Source organism: Wolffia australiana, chromosome 7, assembly GCF_029677425.1.
Source record: "Wolffia australiana isolate 7733 chromosome 7, ASM2967742v1".
Classification (NCBI taxonomy): domain Eukaryota; kingdom Viridiplantae; phylum Streptophyta; class Magnoliopsida; order Alismatales; family Araceae; genus Wolffia; species Wolffia australiana.
This window is the reverse complement of record NC_135841.1, coordinates 18,657,901-18,677,167: the sequence shown is the minus strand read 5'-3', so window position 1 is coordinate 18,677,167 and position 19,267 is coordinate 18,657,901.

The window sequence follows — 19,267 nt, the reverse complement described above, 5'->3', positions numbered from 1 at the left end:
CTCTTGAAAGATATTAAGACTTGGTGCAGTGGAAAATTGTGGGAAACTATAGACTGCTACACAAACTGGTTTAAGATATCATCAAAATAAGAAGTATTTTGTAGGCATGAGTTATGTAGACCAGTTTTCCAATAAGCTGTTGATAGTGAAAGGTATCCACAATAGGCTCAGTCTTTTTTGTTTTAGTTTTTTTTTACTTCCATAAGGTTATAGACAGGTTGCCATTGAGGATGACCCTTTTTGTCCCATAGATTCTAAACATATTTTTTATATGATACTGATTCCGTTGAGAAACCTGAATGGCTTGGAAATATATTTTGAAGAACAACTCATTCGATATCAAGTTGATCTCTTAGTTATTAGCTCAGTATAGAAATCCCCTGAAAGTTATTTCATGTATTAGTTAAATTGTTATCATAGACTGTGAGAATAACGATATTTGTAAGAGGACTATGTTGAAAAAAGAGGATGGGATCACCATTATATTTCTTTATAAATGTGTCATTTCATAGCAATAGTAACATTTCCAAACTAGCCACGAGAAGACTGTTTGAGTCCATGTAGAGCCATCTAAATATTTGTAAACATGTCCACCAGGAAAACCATTTACAAGAGAGAGATGATGAATGCAAAAGTGGATTTAATTTCATTAACTAAAGCTTCTTATTTGTAATTTTTATAATTTTCCTTAGGAGCATAGAGAGAGCAGGGGTCAAAGTAATAGGGAGCAAGTAGTGATTAAGTGAATTTTAACTTTACTTTACATTTTGAATAACATTTTCAATAATTAAATCTAATTTAATAAAATCAACAATTATAATTAATTCAAAATAATTTAAAGATGATGAGAAAATAAATATCTTTATGTAACCTAATTTATAGAAAATTTATAATATAACATTAGAAGTTTTAATACATTTCGCAGTGGAAAATACTATTTAATTATAATTAAAAAGCTTAACCGGCTCTTTTGCAATGTCAGCTGATGATTGATATTGGTGGCATGAATGTAGGTTGAGGATAAATTTTACTTGGGTAATTTCTGAAGAAGAGGACTGTAGAGATGCACTGGCAAGCAGTAAAGTGGGGCCAAGGATACTGATTTTATGGTTTGTGGCGATGAGGAAGATGGTAGCAGATAATGAGTAAAGGAATTGATGGTGGCTTGCATGATGATAAAAACCTAAAATATTGACGATGATAACCTCCAAATGCATCATGAAATTATGTACATTATAGTGCCAATTTCAGATCATTTTATCTATATTATCCTCATCTTTATATAAATTTTAATTTTATGCATTAGATGGAGAATTTGGTAAAAATAAAACTTTTTAATATAATGTGTAGCATAATTTACTAACCTGCTAATTCTTATTGAAAACATTCTTAAAATGTTAAATGATTTTTATCATTCTCTCTCTAGTATGTTAGTTTATATTTTTTAGGGGTATACCATTAAGAATCGGTCCACAGCTGCGATTTAATTGCTGATGGGGAATCAATTAAAAGGGGATTGAATGGGGGGGATAGACTCGTCCTTCTCCACCCTCAATTGCCATCCTCGTTGGGTAGTCGGTGGAGGCATTAGAGGGTTGAGAGAACCTCTCTCGGCCCTTTAAAGAGAGGTTTTGAAGGCCTAAGGCCTAAGACCCTTTAAATGGCTGGTGGAGGTTCCGCTTGTAGCCTAAAGTGCTTGGCTGGACTGCTCCCTGATTGTACAGATAGCTCAAGGAAGCATTAGAGAATATCTAGGAAACAATAGATTCGCGCCAGCAAGGAGGAGAGGGAAGAGGGGAGACTGCACATTGAGGCTAGGGGATGGAGAATGTCATTCCCGCCCTCCATCGTTCTATTCAGGGTGGATCTGGTAACTTCTTGAGCTCAATATGAGTGATAATAATTAATTAAACATAATACATTCATTCACTTTTAGTTTGATTCAGAGAAGGGTTTTGTATTTATCTTGTTCTTGTCTTTTGTCCTTGTTGAGGCATTCTTTTGAACACATGCGTGGTGTTAACAAAAAAACCCTATTTTCTCTTGACTCTACCTTATAAAAATATAAAACATTTACTTCTTAAATATATTTCCTATATAAGCCATATTACCACCTACCTAGGATTATCATAAATATAAAAATCATAAGTATATTTTAATATTCATCTCCTTAATATTCTTAATTTTGTACCTCACTTTCTCTCGAACAACTTAATTAATCCCTTTATTCTATTCTGAATTTGGTAACACCTCTTATTCTTAAATTCAAAACATCCAGATACACATATATACACATCCATTTCCCTCTCCTCTTATTATTTTCCCCTTTACTTGAGCTCTTCTAAACTCAAACAAAAATTTAATCTCTTTCTATCTAGTTAACTCGACTATCGTAGATATTCTTCGTATCTATCTACTTTATTCTCTTACTAATTAAATGACCCCTATACCTCTACTTATCTTTCCTATTCTTTTACTCTAAGCATACATGCACATCCTTTCATCTTCTCCAATCCATCACTCAAATTATAATACCCATTTTGGCCTATCTTTATAAAATGTTGTCTCTATCTTTCATCATTCTTCTTACCTCTTATCAAACTAAAAACATCTATCAACTAACTACTTAAATCTTATTTCCATAACATCTTATTCACTATCTTACTAAAATCTTAATGTATATTTTCATTATCTCATCTCCTATGAATAGTAGTCCATGATTCTATCTACCATCTATAATTTTCTCTACCTTTTCCACTACCCACATTAATATCACCTGTAACTTTAATACAATTATTCCATTTCAAATATCTGACTTCCTTATTACCTATAGTATCTTAAAAAAGATACAAATAATATCCAATGTTTTCTCTTTCTCTATTTCTCTCTCACATCATATACTTTCCATTATTATTTTATATTATCTTAATTCTCTAACCCGTTAGATACAACTCCCTATCAACTAATTACTTATCTTCTACTATATTTAATATCTTTATTCCTATTATTACTTGTTCTTAACTATAAATCAATTATTGAATTCACATCTAAAGGCCAGTCCCTATAGACATGATCTCACTCTAACTCAACATTTGAGTGAGTTTTATATTTTTATCAATTTTTTTTATTTAAACAAATTTAAATTACAATGAAACCAAAATTAAATATATAATTTGCCTTCATCAATAAAGTAACATTCTCATTACATGCCCAATGAGCTGAGTGGTGCTTTATCTTGAAATTAAAGACAAACCCAAACAGTATTTTGAATGAGAAAGTCAGCCTACTAATTTTAATAAGGAATAAAATTCAAGGATTCCTTTTTAAAAAATCAGGGTAAATTTTATAAATCATATGGTATGGATTGATAGAGGGAAGAGGGGGACAGCTATCCTCAAAATTTTAGCCTAAAACTATATTTGGATTGTTATATATCATGAGTTTAAATGGAATCATTCTCTATCTTTCAATCTTCTCTCCCCGTCTTTATCCATGCATCAGATTCCTGGCATCAAATAAAATTTTAGATAGATAGAAAAAATAGAAAATCCTTTAAAATATTAAATAAATTCAAAACATATGTTTCAACTTATACAATAATTTTATTTATGAATTTAATACCATCCAATTCTTTAAAAATAATAGAAACTTGGGAAAATTAGAATACCATTCTAAAAATATAATAAACCCCTAAAATATGAAAATGAATAAAATCTGACAGGAATTTTTTTTCTTTATGTGTTCAGTATAATTCCAAGTAAAAAATAAACCCATCAAATAGTAAAAGAAATCCATGATATATAATGATCAACACTTCCTTAGAGAAAATATATAAACTTTCTTCCAACATAAGAAATCCCATAATTTATTCTTATTTATTTTTTCCTTTTTTTTATTTCGCATCTTCTACTTTTTAAAAGGGGTGAATAAAAAAACAAAAAATCTTGATTCATAAAAACGTGGAATTTTTTATCAGATAAAAATCTATGGCATAATTCATCCTACATAAACAGAAAATGGGGGAAGGATGGCTACCTCTGATGATAAGGAACAACTGGGTGAAACGGTATGAAGTAATTTAGGGAAATGGGTGAAGAAGATATAAAGTTTTCAAAGGTAATTTAAGGTGGCTTGAGGAATAGTGATTATATGCTTTAGGACTTTAATAAGTGCAAATCCCTGTCATAGAATAAGATTCAGTGAATAGATAGCAAGGACACATAAGTAGGGTCAGGTCATAAAAGGTGTTGATGAAATGGGGTTCACACAAATCTTTCATCTTTCCTTCCAGGACTACAATACCTAAACCCTTTCATTTTCATGATTGTTATGCCACCCTTCCACATACCCTTGCCATTTGGTAATTGTTCACAAATCATCAAACATCATATGTTTTAACATTTAAAATATGATCATGGTCTAGTTTAGGAGACTAAATTCTCTACCCATACTCCTATTTTCAAAGGTAAACGGAGTTTCTGAGGTAGAGTTATAATATTACTCAGTTTCATGAAAAAGAAATGTCCCCCTCCCAAAGTAAATTCATTAATGAAGTTTTAAAAATATAGGAGTGTCTAGAATGACTCCTTCCTTACTATTTCATGCATAGACCTCAATGCATAAGAAACAAATATATTCAACAATAAAATAACAGCAAACCTGAGTAGTTCTGCCTGCATTATGACTTTCTTATATTTGTTTATTAGCCTTACAGTGATTTTCTCATATTAAAAAGGTAAATTTATGATAAAAAATCAAACAAAAGCAAAAAATCAAGGAAGAAAAGCAATAATTCTGATGAGGGACCTTCCAGCCTCGAAGACCTAGTTCCTTTGTTTTGTTTGCACACGTGTGAGTCAGGTATGCTCCTACATTTTTGTGCGTAGGCGAGCCCATGTATGGGCATGTATGTGGTGCTTTTTTTCTTATGAGGCTCTCTATGAAGTTTTTTGGGGCCTTCTTCCCTTTGTTTTTAAGTTGGAAGGCCCATATTTCCCCTATAAGAGGGGGGCTCCCATCGTAGAAGGAAGGAGAAAAAAAACGAAAGAAAAAATATTTGCAAAAATGTAGTAATTTGGGTTCAGAGCCTAACCTATGTCAGCCTACGTACTCCGCAGTCGTAGTCGTCATGCATTCATCATTTATTAATCTTGCATGCATTTGCGTTCAGCCAAACGCATCTCCACTCCAATGAATGAACCATCCCTAAATAGTTTGAGGTTTTTGTCCCTATCCAAGATTCGTCTCCACCCGCTCCACCATCCTCCTCACGTGGGGATGTTGACTGCATGTTAGACGCTGTCCAGAATGGTTTTCGTGATGTAAACACATGATTAACCAACATGGACAACTGTCTAACCAATTCTATCGATGCGGTTAGTGAGCAAATTTACCAATTAGAGAATCGAGGACGTGATAGGCATTGTCGTGATCTCGAAGACCCATACACGCCTAAACCCAGACCTCAGGATCACGATAGAAATCATCACAAACCTGATGATCCCTATCGACCCGAGAATAGATCTGGGGGTCGAAATCAGAATCGTCCCGAGCGAGACGATCTGATTCCTCCTGAGAATAGAACGCCAGGCCACGATAGGAATCGTCGAGAAGATTTCTATCTACCTGAGCCTAGAAACCCGGGCCGTGATAGGAATCGTCCTCCGCGGAATGATATCTATTCACCTGCGGATAGAAACCCGGCACAAGATGGAAATCATCCTTCCCGTGACGATTACTATCTATTGGAGGAGAGGATCCCAAATCGTGATAGGAATCATCCCCTTCGAAATGATCCCTATCCACCAATGATAGGCACCGAGGTTGGAATGGGAATCGTCCTGAACTAGACAATCCCTATCCTCCCGAGGATCGGGCACCACTTCGTGATCACTGATGTTTGGATCACGACAACCAGTGGCAGCAGATTCAAAGGAGTGTCAAAGTCGATGTTCCATATTATGAGGGATCTAGGGACCCTTAAGAATATCTAGATTGGGAGTCTAAACTTAACAGTTATTTCAAATGGTACAATATGCTCGAGTGGTAGAAAGTTCATTATGCCGAAATGAAATTAGGGAGTCAAGCCAAAATCTTTTGGGAGAACCTTGAATTTTCAATCTATAACCGACGAGAGACACCTATAGACACGTGGCCCCAAATGAAAGACAAATTGCTTGAGAAGTATGTCCCGATTGCTTATTTAGATAACCTTCTAGATCGATGGCATAAGTTACAACAGGGTAGGCGTCCCGTATTCGACTACATTACACAATGTGAGGAGTTTTATATGAGATGTCGAGTTGAAGAGAATCCCTGAGTTGTCATATCTCGATTTAGAATTGGAGTTAACCCGTACTTAGAGACAAAATTACTTGTTCGCAAGGCTGCTACACTTGTGCAGGCCTATCAGATTGTAGAAGATGTTGAACTATGTCAGACCTTATGCAACACTCCTGTCGTTAGTTGCCATCCCACCCTTGCCGATCGTGCTCATTCCTCCTACTCCAATCGATTAGCTCCACGTAATCGATTACCACAATCAACTGCTCCAACCAACCCTAATTCTCGTACCTCTTCTTCCCTCGACTCTACCGCGAGAGCTCTGCCTCAATCCAATCCAGCACCAATCTGTCCGTTTGGCATGAGAAGTTCATCCACCGCCATCGGATTTGCTTTGGATTTTTCTGGAATTTTCAAACAACAAGTGGAATAGGTTTTTCTTGAGTTTTCCACCGAACGTGAATTTGAGTTTATTGATTTTGGTGCTTAGCATCACCGCGGTGGTTGAAGACAGTACTCCCGCCCTCGACGAGGAAAGGGGATGCACCACTACTATTTCATCGGATTTAAGTCTTCAAAATCGATCTTGTGATTTGTGGTCTGATTTTTCCATTACATTCCTAAATCCTCCTGGTACCTAGCACCTGTCGTCGCCATTTCCCCTAGATACCTACACCGCCGCACCTACCCGTGCTTTCGCGCCTACCTGCGTCATCATGCTTTTATGTGTCTCCGTACTTATCTGCACTGCCGCATCTACGCGCGCTAGATACGCGTCTAGTATTTTGTAGAGTAGTTTCTAGAGGAGCGATCACCAAACGACCCGCCGCCGCCAGTTCACAGCTGCAAAGTACATGCTCCTACAGAAAGATCAACCACCACCATCGCTGCCAACAATTACCTTTTTCCTCTAGTAGCTAGTTTTAAAGCCATCATCATCATCATAGTGACGTCATACATAGCCGATGCCTCCTTGTTACAGCCACCTATGCCGCAACACCTTTGCTCCGTCCAAGGCCTATCGCTACGGTCTCCTAGAGTAGCTTTAGGGGAGACGTCCATCGGACGACATGCCGTTGCCAGTTCACCACCATGAAGTACATGCCGTCGCAGGTAGAACAACTGCCGACGCCTATCTTTGTTGCATACAGCAAGCCGTATCCAATGCTCACCCTGTCACCGTTACTGACGCGGCCGCCCTACGCCGCCGCTTTACAGATTAGTTGTCCTCCTCTTGAGGTGTAACACAAGCCGCTCGATCCCCGGGTGTCATGTTACATCAAATTCTAACTTTATTAAAAGGAAAATCCTGAAATGAAGGGATAACTCATGGGTTCAAACATAAATGTAAGATATGATAAATAGCCATATGAAAAAAAAATCAAATTTGGTTTCAAGGCTGTCTTTTTCCTGGATCTTAAATTGCATGAGTTTAAACTTGGATAAAGAGATATATAATGAAACAATACTCATTTTACATTATTAGCTATTGAGAAATGAGGAATAATTTCATAACAATGAACATAATATTCAGTTTTTAAAAGTATTTCATTCATTCATTTGTAATTAATGAACGCCAATAATAATGTCACGTTTTTATTTTATAAACAACAAAGGAAAAGCAAAAATACTTTTATCTTTAAAAGACTTATTATTTCTAATCTAATAATGAAGAGTTCATAGAAATAGGAAATGAACTTTTTTCTTCAAGCGGTCCTTCACAATGCTCATTCTCATGTTGTTAACCTCATTTACATGAATTTCAATAAAACTTCAGATAAAGCTTTTCAAAGTGTTAGTATAGTCATGACACGGTTGGACTCCACATTTTTAGTAGAATTTGAGCTGAGGTTTGACCTTTATTTTGGTTCATCTTTTTTCCGCATATGTAATGTTGTTTTGGACAGACTGAGGATGTTTATAACATCAATTCTATTGACAGGGAGGTTGAGGATAAGAAGAAAAAAGAATAGAAATCTCATGAATTCCCTTTCCTTTCTATTGATCATGGTTTTGGTCAGACTTTATAGTTTTTGAAAATGCACATAAAAATATCACACAATCTCTTCTTAATCAACACCACCTTTATTTTAAAATATAGGTCAGAATTACTACATTATTTAAATACAAGTCAGTAAATAATGCACTTCATTCAATAATTTAAGAAACAAATTCTTTCAAAAAAAATTCATTTTATGGTTATACTTAATCCCATATCGAAACAACTGCATTAGTGTAATATTTATAGTTTGTATCTTATTAATGATTCATAAAAAAAATGTTCAAATAATTTGTCATTCTCATGAGATTCATGAAGTGTAGGGATTCTGAGTTTTGATAAATAATAAAGTGACTAATTTTTTTGGGATAATGCCAAAAAAGGATTTCTGATTTTTATGATATTCTAAAACATATTTAGGGGACTCTCTCAAAATTCTGTTTTTACACTGAATTACAGAATTATAGAACTCAAATGAACATTTATTTGCCTCATTATGTTCATGGTCACCATTATATCTAAGATCATAATATCAATAATTTATTCCATACAAATGTCAACTGATTATCTTTTTACAAAATAATCAAAATGATAAAGTATGTAGGTATACCACTGGATTTCTCCTCTGAATTCTTCCTATACTGGTACATATATATCAATATTAATAAATAATTTATTAAATTAACAACAATCTTAGGAAAGGTTGCTACTTGATAAACCCAACTTTGGGGTTAGTTTTTCTACTTTATAAACCCTACACCAAACTATCTGGGGTTCTAGTTTATATACAACATATATATAATATTAATCACATAAATGAAGCTATACTCAAATGATTCTCAACCATCTTATTTTTTTTCTGTTCAATTCATCTAGCAGATTGCTATGATACATACCTTTAGTAATACCAGAAAAATTCAAAAAATTTGAAACTTTTAGATAAACTCAAACATATATTATGACTTATAAAATTATTTTATTCCTGAATTTAGAGATAAAAATTATGTAAATTCGAGAAAAATAAGAATTTCAGTCCAAAATAAAATAAAAATAGAATAATCTCTTAATAGATCGAAAATTATATTTTATTTATGAATTTAATGCCATAAATTCCACCAAATTAAAATACATTAAGAAAAATAAGACAATAGTCTAAAAATATAACATATCCCAAAAAATATTTAAGTAAATCCAAATATATATATTTAAATTACATAATTATTTAACTGATGGATTTAATTGCATAAAATTCCATAAAAATATTTTTAAATGAAGAAAATAAAATATCTTGACATATTTACGTAGGAAAATAAAATAGTTTTTTTAAAAAAAAATTCTGAAAAACATCAGATGTTAGGAAGCACATGATATGATATAAAAATATTTATATGACTCCTAAACATATATTATATTAATGAATTAAATATTTTAAATTATTTTACTTCTGAATTTAGTGTTGAAAAACACATTTGAAAACACTAGATGTTAGGAAGCACATGATATGATATAAAATATTTATTAGACTCCTAAAAATAGATTACATTAATGCATAAATATTCAAAATTATTTTATTTCTGAATTTAGAGTTGAAAAACACATTTGAAAAACAACAGAAAATAAAAAAACCATAATTTGATTTGAAATGTTTATTATAGCCCTAAAGGTAGATTAGGTTAATCAATAAAATATTTTGTTACTTATAAAGTTATTTTCTTCAAGGAAGTAGGGTTAGAAATTGATGTTAAAATATGATTATATAAGGATAATCAGAACTGCACTTTATAGGGTGATAAATAATTTTGAGCCTTAACTTTGGATTTTGATCATTTCAACAAAAAGAATCCTAAAGATACATGAAATTGGTATACAAAGTTGCATGTTATTTGTGGTTATAAGGGGATTGATATAACCTTCTCCGATGAGATAGCCATCTTAAAAGACATATCAAACATGAATATTGTATAAATCACTATTTTAATGAGAAGGCAGGGAGATTAATATTCTTGTAGCCATATCAACAAACTTTTCTAGATAATATAGCCTTGAGAAACTAATCAAAGCCTATACCTTTTCTTGTTGATTATCACAATGATATTTTACTGCACAGATCCAATGATATCCAATAGGTTTATGCACAGGGATCTAGGTTTGTTTTGATTTCAAGATTTACATCTTGGCATTCCTTCCATGTCTGAAGCAAATATGAATTAAGAAGGTTTGATGAGATGGAGCCATTTGTTGATATGATAGGAAATGACACCGTTATAGTTAGCTGACAAATCAATTAGGCAACCTTATGGGAAATTAGAAGATGTTATTGCAAAAAAAGTAGGACACTGTAAATTTCATGTTGATTCATAGTTTCAGATATGAAATTAACAGGAAATATTATTCATGCATTAATAATTATGGGGAGACCTTTTTTTGCCACGACAAAAGCCACCACAGATTGGGATAAGGGTACAATTGAACTTAGAGTAGGGAATGAAAGATTGAACTATCCATATCAAATTTTATGAAATACCCTAAATACACTAGTGAGGATGTTTTCTTTCAAGGTTTGGTAGAAGATGATAATTTTGATTATGATATGTGCTCTTATGATTTGTTTTCTTATGAATCTAATAGGTACATGAATGAACAATCATCAATACCAGTAAATATTTTTTTACATTCTGACATTGAGCTTAAACCTTTACCTTCGTCTTTGAAGTATGCTTATTTAGGACCATATAATTCCTTTCCAGTAATCATATCATCATTGTTATCCTCTGAACGAGAATTAGAGTTACTAAACATTTTATCTACTTAAAAATATGCCGTAGGATGGACAATAGATGATATTAAGGGCATTAGTCCAAGCATTTGTGATTATAGGATTTTATGGGAAGAAAATTCTAAAGCAACAAGACAACCTCAACGGTGACTCAACCTACACATGTTAGAGGTTTTTAAGGAAGGAATTATGAAATGGCTAAAAATTGATTTCATCTTGTCATTGCAGATACCTATGGGTAAGTCCTATACATGTAGTGCCTAAGAAAATAGTAATAACAATGACGGATGGTGAAAGTGGAAATGAAGTTCAAACAAGAGTGACTTTGAGTTGGAGAGTGTACATGACTACAGGAGGCGTAACTCAATAACTGAAAAAGATCATCACCCATTACCATTCATTGATCAGATTCTCGAAAGTCTTTCAGGGCAAATTTTTTACTGTTTTTCAGATGGATATTCGGGATATAACCAAATTGAAAATCAAAAAAATGATCAGGAAAAAACAATGCTTACATGCCCAATGGGTACGTTTACATTTAAGAGAATGCCTTTTGGGCTGTGTAATACACCAACAACTTTTGAAAGGTATATGACTGCTATGCTTTCTGATTTAGGAGGGAATTCCCTAGAAACTTTATGGATTTTTTTGAATCTTTGGTTCATCATTAAATAGCTGTTTATCTAATTTAACCAAAGGGTGTTGTAGATATGTGTCTAGAACAATCTGGTGTTAACTTGGGAGGAGTCTCACTTTATGGTGGAAGAGGGGATTGTTTGGTGTCGATAAGGGATAATTTATCGGATAACAGTGGTGTCATCGTCCGATAGTTAACCCTAATGGGTTATGTAACTACGTGAAGATGAATGCCCTACGTGTCGTACGTGCAGGCTCCGACTTGAGGGAGGCGCGGAGCTCCAAGCTAGGACGGGAGTCGCCGAGTTACGGCGATGGTGACCTCTCGAACCTCGTCGGAGCGACGATAACGTCTACAACCGAACAGAATCAATCCGTAGGGCTTGCACGTAATAGACGTACTTGCACGTGCCGGTAAGAAACTCAAAGACGTAGTTTCTCTCGTTATGTTTCTCTCACATACCTAGCATGAGCACAGAGGAGACGAGATGAAAGAATACTACAAGAGATAATTAAACGAGCGACGGGAGAGGACGGTATACCTCTTCGACGGTGGCTCGTAGTGCAGGTTCTCGTATTCGTCGGTGGTGTGTCGAAGCGGGTGGGTCGGAGAAATGCCGGAGGAGACACAGCAGCTCGATGAGCAATGTAGTGCTAGAGCGGATGTAAAGGACAGAGTAGATGAGAGGAGGAACTACCCACGATGGTGACCCAGCTCGAGCAACTCTGCCAGCCCATCCGGGCGTGCTAAGGATAACCGATCCGGGCGGTCATCAACAAGTGCGAGCATTAACGATCATTGGTAATCCCGGACGTGCAATCGAACCGTTGGCGAGTCTGGCTGTTTGGAACCCGCAGCTCGTGATTCTTAATCCCAAGTCTATGGAATCACAATCGTGTTGATTTGCCGATCAATGGGAGTTCGAACAGGCCCAAATCTTTACTCGGGTGTGATAACATGCTAATGAACCTATATTTGTATACATTTTAGATTTTTTTAGTATTATTAATTTATAATTTATCATGTTATTGTTTGAGCTAACCAAATATTTATGCATTAGCTAATAATTCCAACTTTTGCACAATATGATTATTTTTCACTAACTTCATTGACTTCTATGAAGTCAATCAGTTTGATTTCTGATGAGTATTTTATAATTCCAAATGTGCATAAAGTTACATGAATTAGAAGATATCATTCTGAGAAAAATTGGAGGATTTCTGGGAGCTTAGTGATTATCAAAATGGACTGCAAATGATGAAACGATATTGTGGGCTTTTAAAGGAGAGATCAGAGGGGCTTGGACCACGACCTGACCTACCTATTGGGCCTGCAAACACATTACAAAAGAAACAAACTGGAAATTATCAAGCCAAAGCTCTCAATCCATGGAGAAAAAGAGGCAAAATGGCACGAAGAGAGAATAGATAATGCCCAGAGGGGTATTTTAGTAATTCTCACAATATATAAATAGACTTTTTCTCCCTCATTCTGGACGTGCTCTAGCAAGTGGCTGGCCAGCAGGACAAGGCATTCTTCAGAATCCAGGTTGTTCAACTTGCTTAATGTAAGTTTATTGAAGTTTTCTCTTAATCTCGTCTCTTGTTTGCATTGAAAAATGCCTGATCCAGGCAAAATATAAGGATCCATACTTGATAGGAAGCATTGAGGGCTCAGTAAACTTGCATTGAGGTTTTATGATGTTAGATTTCTACCTTCTCCATCATTTCCCGTCCATTTACCCTTAAAATCCATCACTTTCCCACTCTAAACACTCATTTTCTCCACTTTCTCTCTCTAAAATAGGTTTTTTTTCTCTCACTAACCTTCATCTATATCCATAGTTACTTCCCTAAAAATTTCATAAAAAATCTTCTACATTTGCATATCCAAATTCTATCTCAAAGTCCTTCTACACTCTCTCTTCATTTTCTCTCTATCTCCTCATTTCGGCCCTTTCTCTCTCTAGAATATGTTCTTACTCTCTCTAGACCTCAATCCATATCCACAGTTCATCACCTCAAAATTTCATAAAAAATCTCCTTCATCTGCACCTTCAAATTCCCTCTCAAACTCTCTCTACACTATCTCTTCATTTTCTCTCTCTATCCTCTCATTTCGACATTTTATCGCTCTAGAAACATTTTTTTCTTACTGTAAAATATCTCCCTATGTCTCTCTAGGTCCTCAATCATTCCCTACTTCGAATCCCAGAAAAAATTGCATTAAAATATCATTTTTTGATATTTTCAAAGCACAAGTTCTGTCTTCTAGCCGCCACCGTGCGGTGCCGTGCGGTGCCTGCAAGGCAGAGGCAGCCCTTTGGCCGCCGGTCCGCGCGCAGCCAGCGCATAGGGCCGTAGGGCACAGGGTACCCTGTGCAGGACTTAGCTGAATCGGCTAAGTCCTGGTCATTGGGTTACGCCCAATAAGGCTTAAGCCCAATTTGGCTGTCTTGACTTAGCCAAATTGGGCGCACCTTAGTGGGCTGACCCACTAAGGCCAGCCCTCTACGGGCCAACCCAGGCCCGCCGGCCCATTTGGCTTGCCGCTGCTGCCGCCGCCGCCGCCGCTCCGGCTATTGCCGGAGTAGGTAAATTTCATAGTTTTCGTATTTAAAATTGTTTTAAAAATAGAAACAAAATCAGAAAAATCAGAAAAATTACTTTCTGCATTGCAAAAAATCCAAACAATTTGGAAAAAATCTAGAAAATTCATATAATCGATTTAAAGTCATTTTAACACCTAAAATATTTCAAAAAAAATCTCTATTTCTCATTTTTAATACTTATAGTTGTTTTTTATGTAAATTAATTCCAGAAAATTCTAAAAATATTTATTTCTGATTAATTTGTTAAGATAAAATAGAAAAATTAGTTTCAAAATATGATTTTTTGTTTCTCCTGGTACTTTGGCTTAATTTAAATCATGGGGAATTATGAAAATTACCTAAAAGTCTAGAAACATCCCAAAAAATTGTATTTTTCATGTTTAAAATCGTTTTCTTCATCCCAAGCTTGAGAAAGAATTCTGAAATTAAATTTCTGCCTCTGTGGATCGACCCCTTACTTGCCCTGTATTAATTATAGAGTATTTAAGTGGAAATTTTTCATAAATATTGTTGGCTAAGTCTGAATCAAAACAACGACATAAAACCCCTAAATTTGGACTTATGAGGGTGATTTCTCGACCAGCAGAGACCCCTTCCCCTCCCCTGACGATTAGTTCACCGTCAACGTCCACGGCCGATGGAGTTTCACGATCAGACCAGGACCCTAACTTGGTGGAATTTCCAATTCGGCTGATCCTGATCAGAAGAGTCTGCGGTTGAGCTCCAGCCAAGGGGGAGGAGTCTGCGGTGGATGGATTCTCGTTCATAGGAATCGACGTTGCCGAGCTCCTGTTCAGAAAAGAAAACGATGATAGGCCAAATTTCCGAATGACGCCGTTACCAAACAACAATCATAATTCCTGGGGCGCAAACCTAGAGTTTGAATCCAGGTGACTCCTCAAGCCAGGGGTAGGAACCCCAATTCAGATCTGAATTAGTTAGACGACGCCAATCGGGGCAGTGGATTGCCCGTTGACCGGCGGAGGCCGTAGGGCGACCGAAATTACCAGTCGCGGTCGAATTTACGGCGACTGATCGAGGATTCTTTCCCACCAGAGGGATCCGCTGTAGGAGGCCGGTGAGGAGGAGACAAAGTAGGGGAACATAATCCGTTCTTCCTTAACTCCATCGGCAGATCCTCCCTCCTGATGCCTTCAGCCAATCTCCTTTCCTCCTCCTTGTGTTCTTCTCTCTATGGAGGGGTGAGACCAGTCGAAGAACCTGAATACTTCTCTTAAAATTCTTTCTGGTCTAGTGAATTAGGGCACCCACCCTTCCCTTATAAGGTGGGAAAGGATGGGGACCTAATGGGCCATAAGAGTCCTTTGGGCAGCTTTATGAGTGGGCTCCCCCCATTACAAATCAAAAAGGAAAACACAAACAAAGGGGGAATTAAGGGGGAGAAAAGAGAGGGAAAGAGGGACAGGCAAGGGGAGAGGGTCATAGGACGGCCCCTCCCCCTTGACGACAAAAATGGATGGACGAAAGACGTCGCGAACACGACAAAACATGACAAAAATGGGACGAACGAAAACAAAAAAAGACAAAACACGAGAGAGAGAGAGAGACGAGAAAAATGAAAAGGATAACTGAGCAGCTTCACCCGGTCTTCAATGTCGAGGGCACGCGGCGCGGATGATGTCGATGACGACGCTTGATGGCGTGCGCCATCAAATTGTCTTGGGGCACCATGTGAGGAAGGATGGGCTGAGGGTGGACACGGCCAAGGTTGAGGTCATCAAGAACCTCCCCCTGCGTACAACCGTAAAATAGCTTGGGGGATTTCTAGGGCATGTTGGCTTCTACAGAAGATTGATAAAGGATTTTGCTAAAATTTATAAACCTTTAACTGATTTACTTTCTAAAGATACAATGTTTGTTTTTTATAAAAATGGTAAAGCATCCTTCTTGGAAATTAAAGGCTTTAGTTTAAGCACCAGTTTTACAAGCTCCGGATTGAAATAAATATTTTAAAATCATGTGTTTTGCCTCTGACTATGCAGTAGGAGCCATTCTAGGTCGAAGAATTGATAAGAGCCCAGTTGCCATATATTACGCAAACAAAACTTTAGGAGGAGCGCAGGTAAGCTATTCAACCATTGAAAAATAATTGCTTGGTATAATTTTTGCCTTAGGAAAATTGTGATCCTATAATTAAGGTAATAGAATAATTTTTTTCTCATATCATGTTGCATTCGTGTTTTTAGAGAATAAGAAAGAAACCAAGCCTAAACTAGTGAATAAGAGGCATCACAGTAGCAGATCACCTATCTAGATTATCTACAGAACTATCAACTCCTATCAATGATGAATTTCCAGACGAATACATACCAGAAATTCAAAGTAAAAACTTCCATGGTATGCTCATATTGTACACTTTCTTCTCACAGGGTTGTTGCCTATTGAATGTGATATTAATGATAAGAAAAAACTTGATAAATATATTAGTTACTACTACAATGATGAGCCTGAACTTTTTAAATTAGGTATTGACCATGTGTTCAGAAGATGTGTATCCGAGGAGGAAAAATAGAGTATATTAGATGCTTGCCATTCTTCATTATGTGATGGACACTATGCCCAAAAATTAAATGCATTTAAAATTTTAAAATGTGGATTCTTGGCCAAGTCTGTCAACTGATGCTTTAAGTTCTGCTCTAGTTGTTTAAAGTGTCAAGCTGTAGTAAATATTAAAAAGAAAGATAGAATGCCACTACAGCCTATAATTGAAGTAGAGATCTTCGACATATGGGGAACAGATTTTATGGGACCATTCCGAAATTCAGATGGACATGAGTACATCTTGATGGGAGTGGATTATTTATCCAAATGGGTTGAAGCAATCCCCACTAGGTCAAATGATCATGAAGTAGTTCTTAAATTCATTCAACAACACATATTTTACAGGTTTGGATGTTCTAGAGAAATTATTAGTGATGCGGGAAGTCATTTCAATCATTCTCATTTCAGGACCATGTCAAAGAGATATGGGATTCAATATAGAATCACAACCCCATATGATCCACAAGCCAATGGTCAAATTGAAAATTCAAATAGGGAGATTAAAAAGATTTTTGAAAAATTATTAGGCCTGATGGGAAGGATTGGTCACGCAAGTTATATGATGCCCAATGCACATATAGAATCTCTTACAAAACATCCTTAGGGATTTTTCATTATAGGGTTTTTTTTGGTAAGGCTCGTCATCTTTCAGTGGAAATAGAACATAGGGCTTACTAGGATATAAAAAAAATTAATCTCTCTCTAGATGCGCCAAGAAAAACAAGGTTTATTGCAGATACACGAACTCCAGGAGCTAATGAATGAAACTTATGAAAACTCAAGAATTTAAAAAGCCAGGATGAAAAAATTTCATGACAAGAACATGAGTCACTAAAGTTTTTAGAAATATCAAAAGGTATGGTTTTATAACTCTAAGTTGAAACTTTTTCGAGGAAAGTTTAAATCAAGATGGGATGGACAATTCACAATAATTGATTTCAATGAAAATGGAGAAATTTTGATTTTTGATCCGAAGAAAGGGAAGGAGTTAAAAGTGAATGTCATGCGGCTAAAACCATGTATAGAAGCGGGAAATCTACCACCACCTACAACAGTACTCTTGGAAAATCCAACCACTACTACTGAACATGAGTTACCATCTTAGGTCTTGGATTCTGTTTTTCTTTAACTGCACTTTACTTTCGTAGAATAATGGGAACTAATCTATTTCACTCACTCACCATTTTGGTTGTTTTGTTTTCAGTTTTAATTTCCATGAATAAATAAGGAGAACCACAATTCTAACATAACTACGACCAATGACGAGATGTCAGCACAACATTAGTAAGCTTTGCAAAAATCAAGGATCACACCTACTCGGATTTGCAATTCTGAACCTCAGAATTATGTTTATCTTCCTATATACGTATGTAGGGCATTGCATGTTTTAGTGGGGGGAACATTTCATGTTTTTTAGAATTTCAAGCATTTTTTAATCATCATGTCATAATCTAAGCATTGGGGCTGTCTTATAAATTCCATTTACAATTAAACCCAAGTGTAGGAGATCATCTTCATCCATTAATATGGATTACATTTGTACGAGAGTTCAGTTTTATAGCGCATCATGGCCATGCAAACATGAAACAAACTTTGATCTTGGATAATGTGGGAGTCACTTTTCAAATGGCCAGGGTATCTAGTGGATGTGTAGGGGATAGGAAACCAAAGGATTGAAGCACTATGACTCTAAAAGGTGGAGAGTGGAGTGAATTGAGGACCCCCACTGCACCACTATTTCATTGAGCCGATTCTACTTGGACATTTTATCTCTCATTAAGTGAATCCTAGTCTAGGGTGGAAGATAGACATTTACTCTTAAGTCCTAAAGCACAGAATTTACCTTTCCTTGATTCTCCATACACTTGTCATCCCACTTGTCCTTCTACTTTCATGAAACCTTCTCTAACCCACAGCCTATCATGGATGGTAGACATCTCCCAAGTCAGTCTATCTCCCGTTCTACGGGATCATGATTATATCCCATCTCTGTCACCACCTCGGTCCAATTTCGCTCGTTAACTTCTTAATACCTTCTCTTCTCTCCCTTGATTTTGCATAATGCACTCACTAGATTTTATTATCACCCTCTTCTCATATAAACTTCCTTATTATGTTCTGTACCCCAAAAGAAAGGAAATTAAAAGGGTCCTCAACTTCAAGCAAAACCCGAGGAGTCTAAAAAAATTATTTTAAATAAGGGGATTGCATGTGATAAGCGTCTTAGTGTATCAGTCTTCCTACAAGCTATTATCCATTGAATATATTGAGGGCATCACGCACCATCATTCATTTCATTCTATATCCATCTAATTCATCTAAGTCTTGGGAGAAGGCAACCTGAAATTATGACCAATACTAAACTATACAAAGCCAATTCATCTCCTTTCCTTTGAGCAT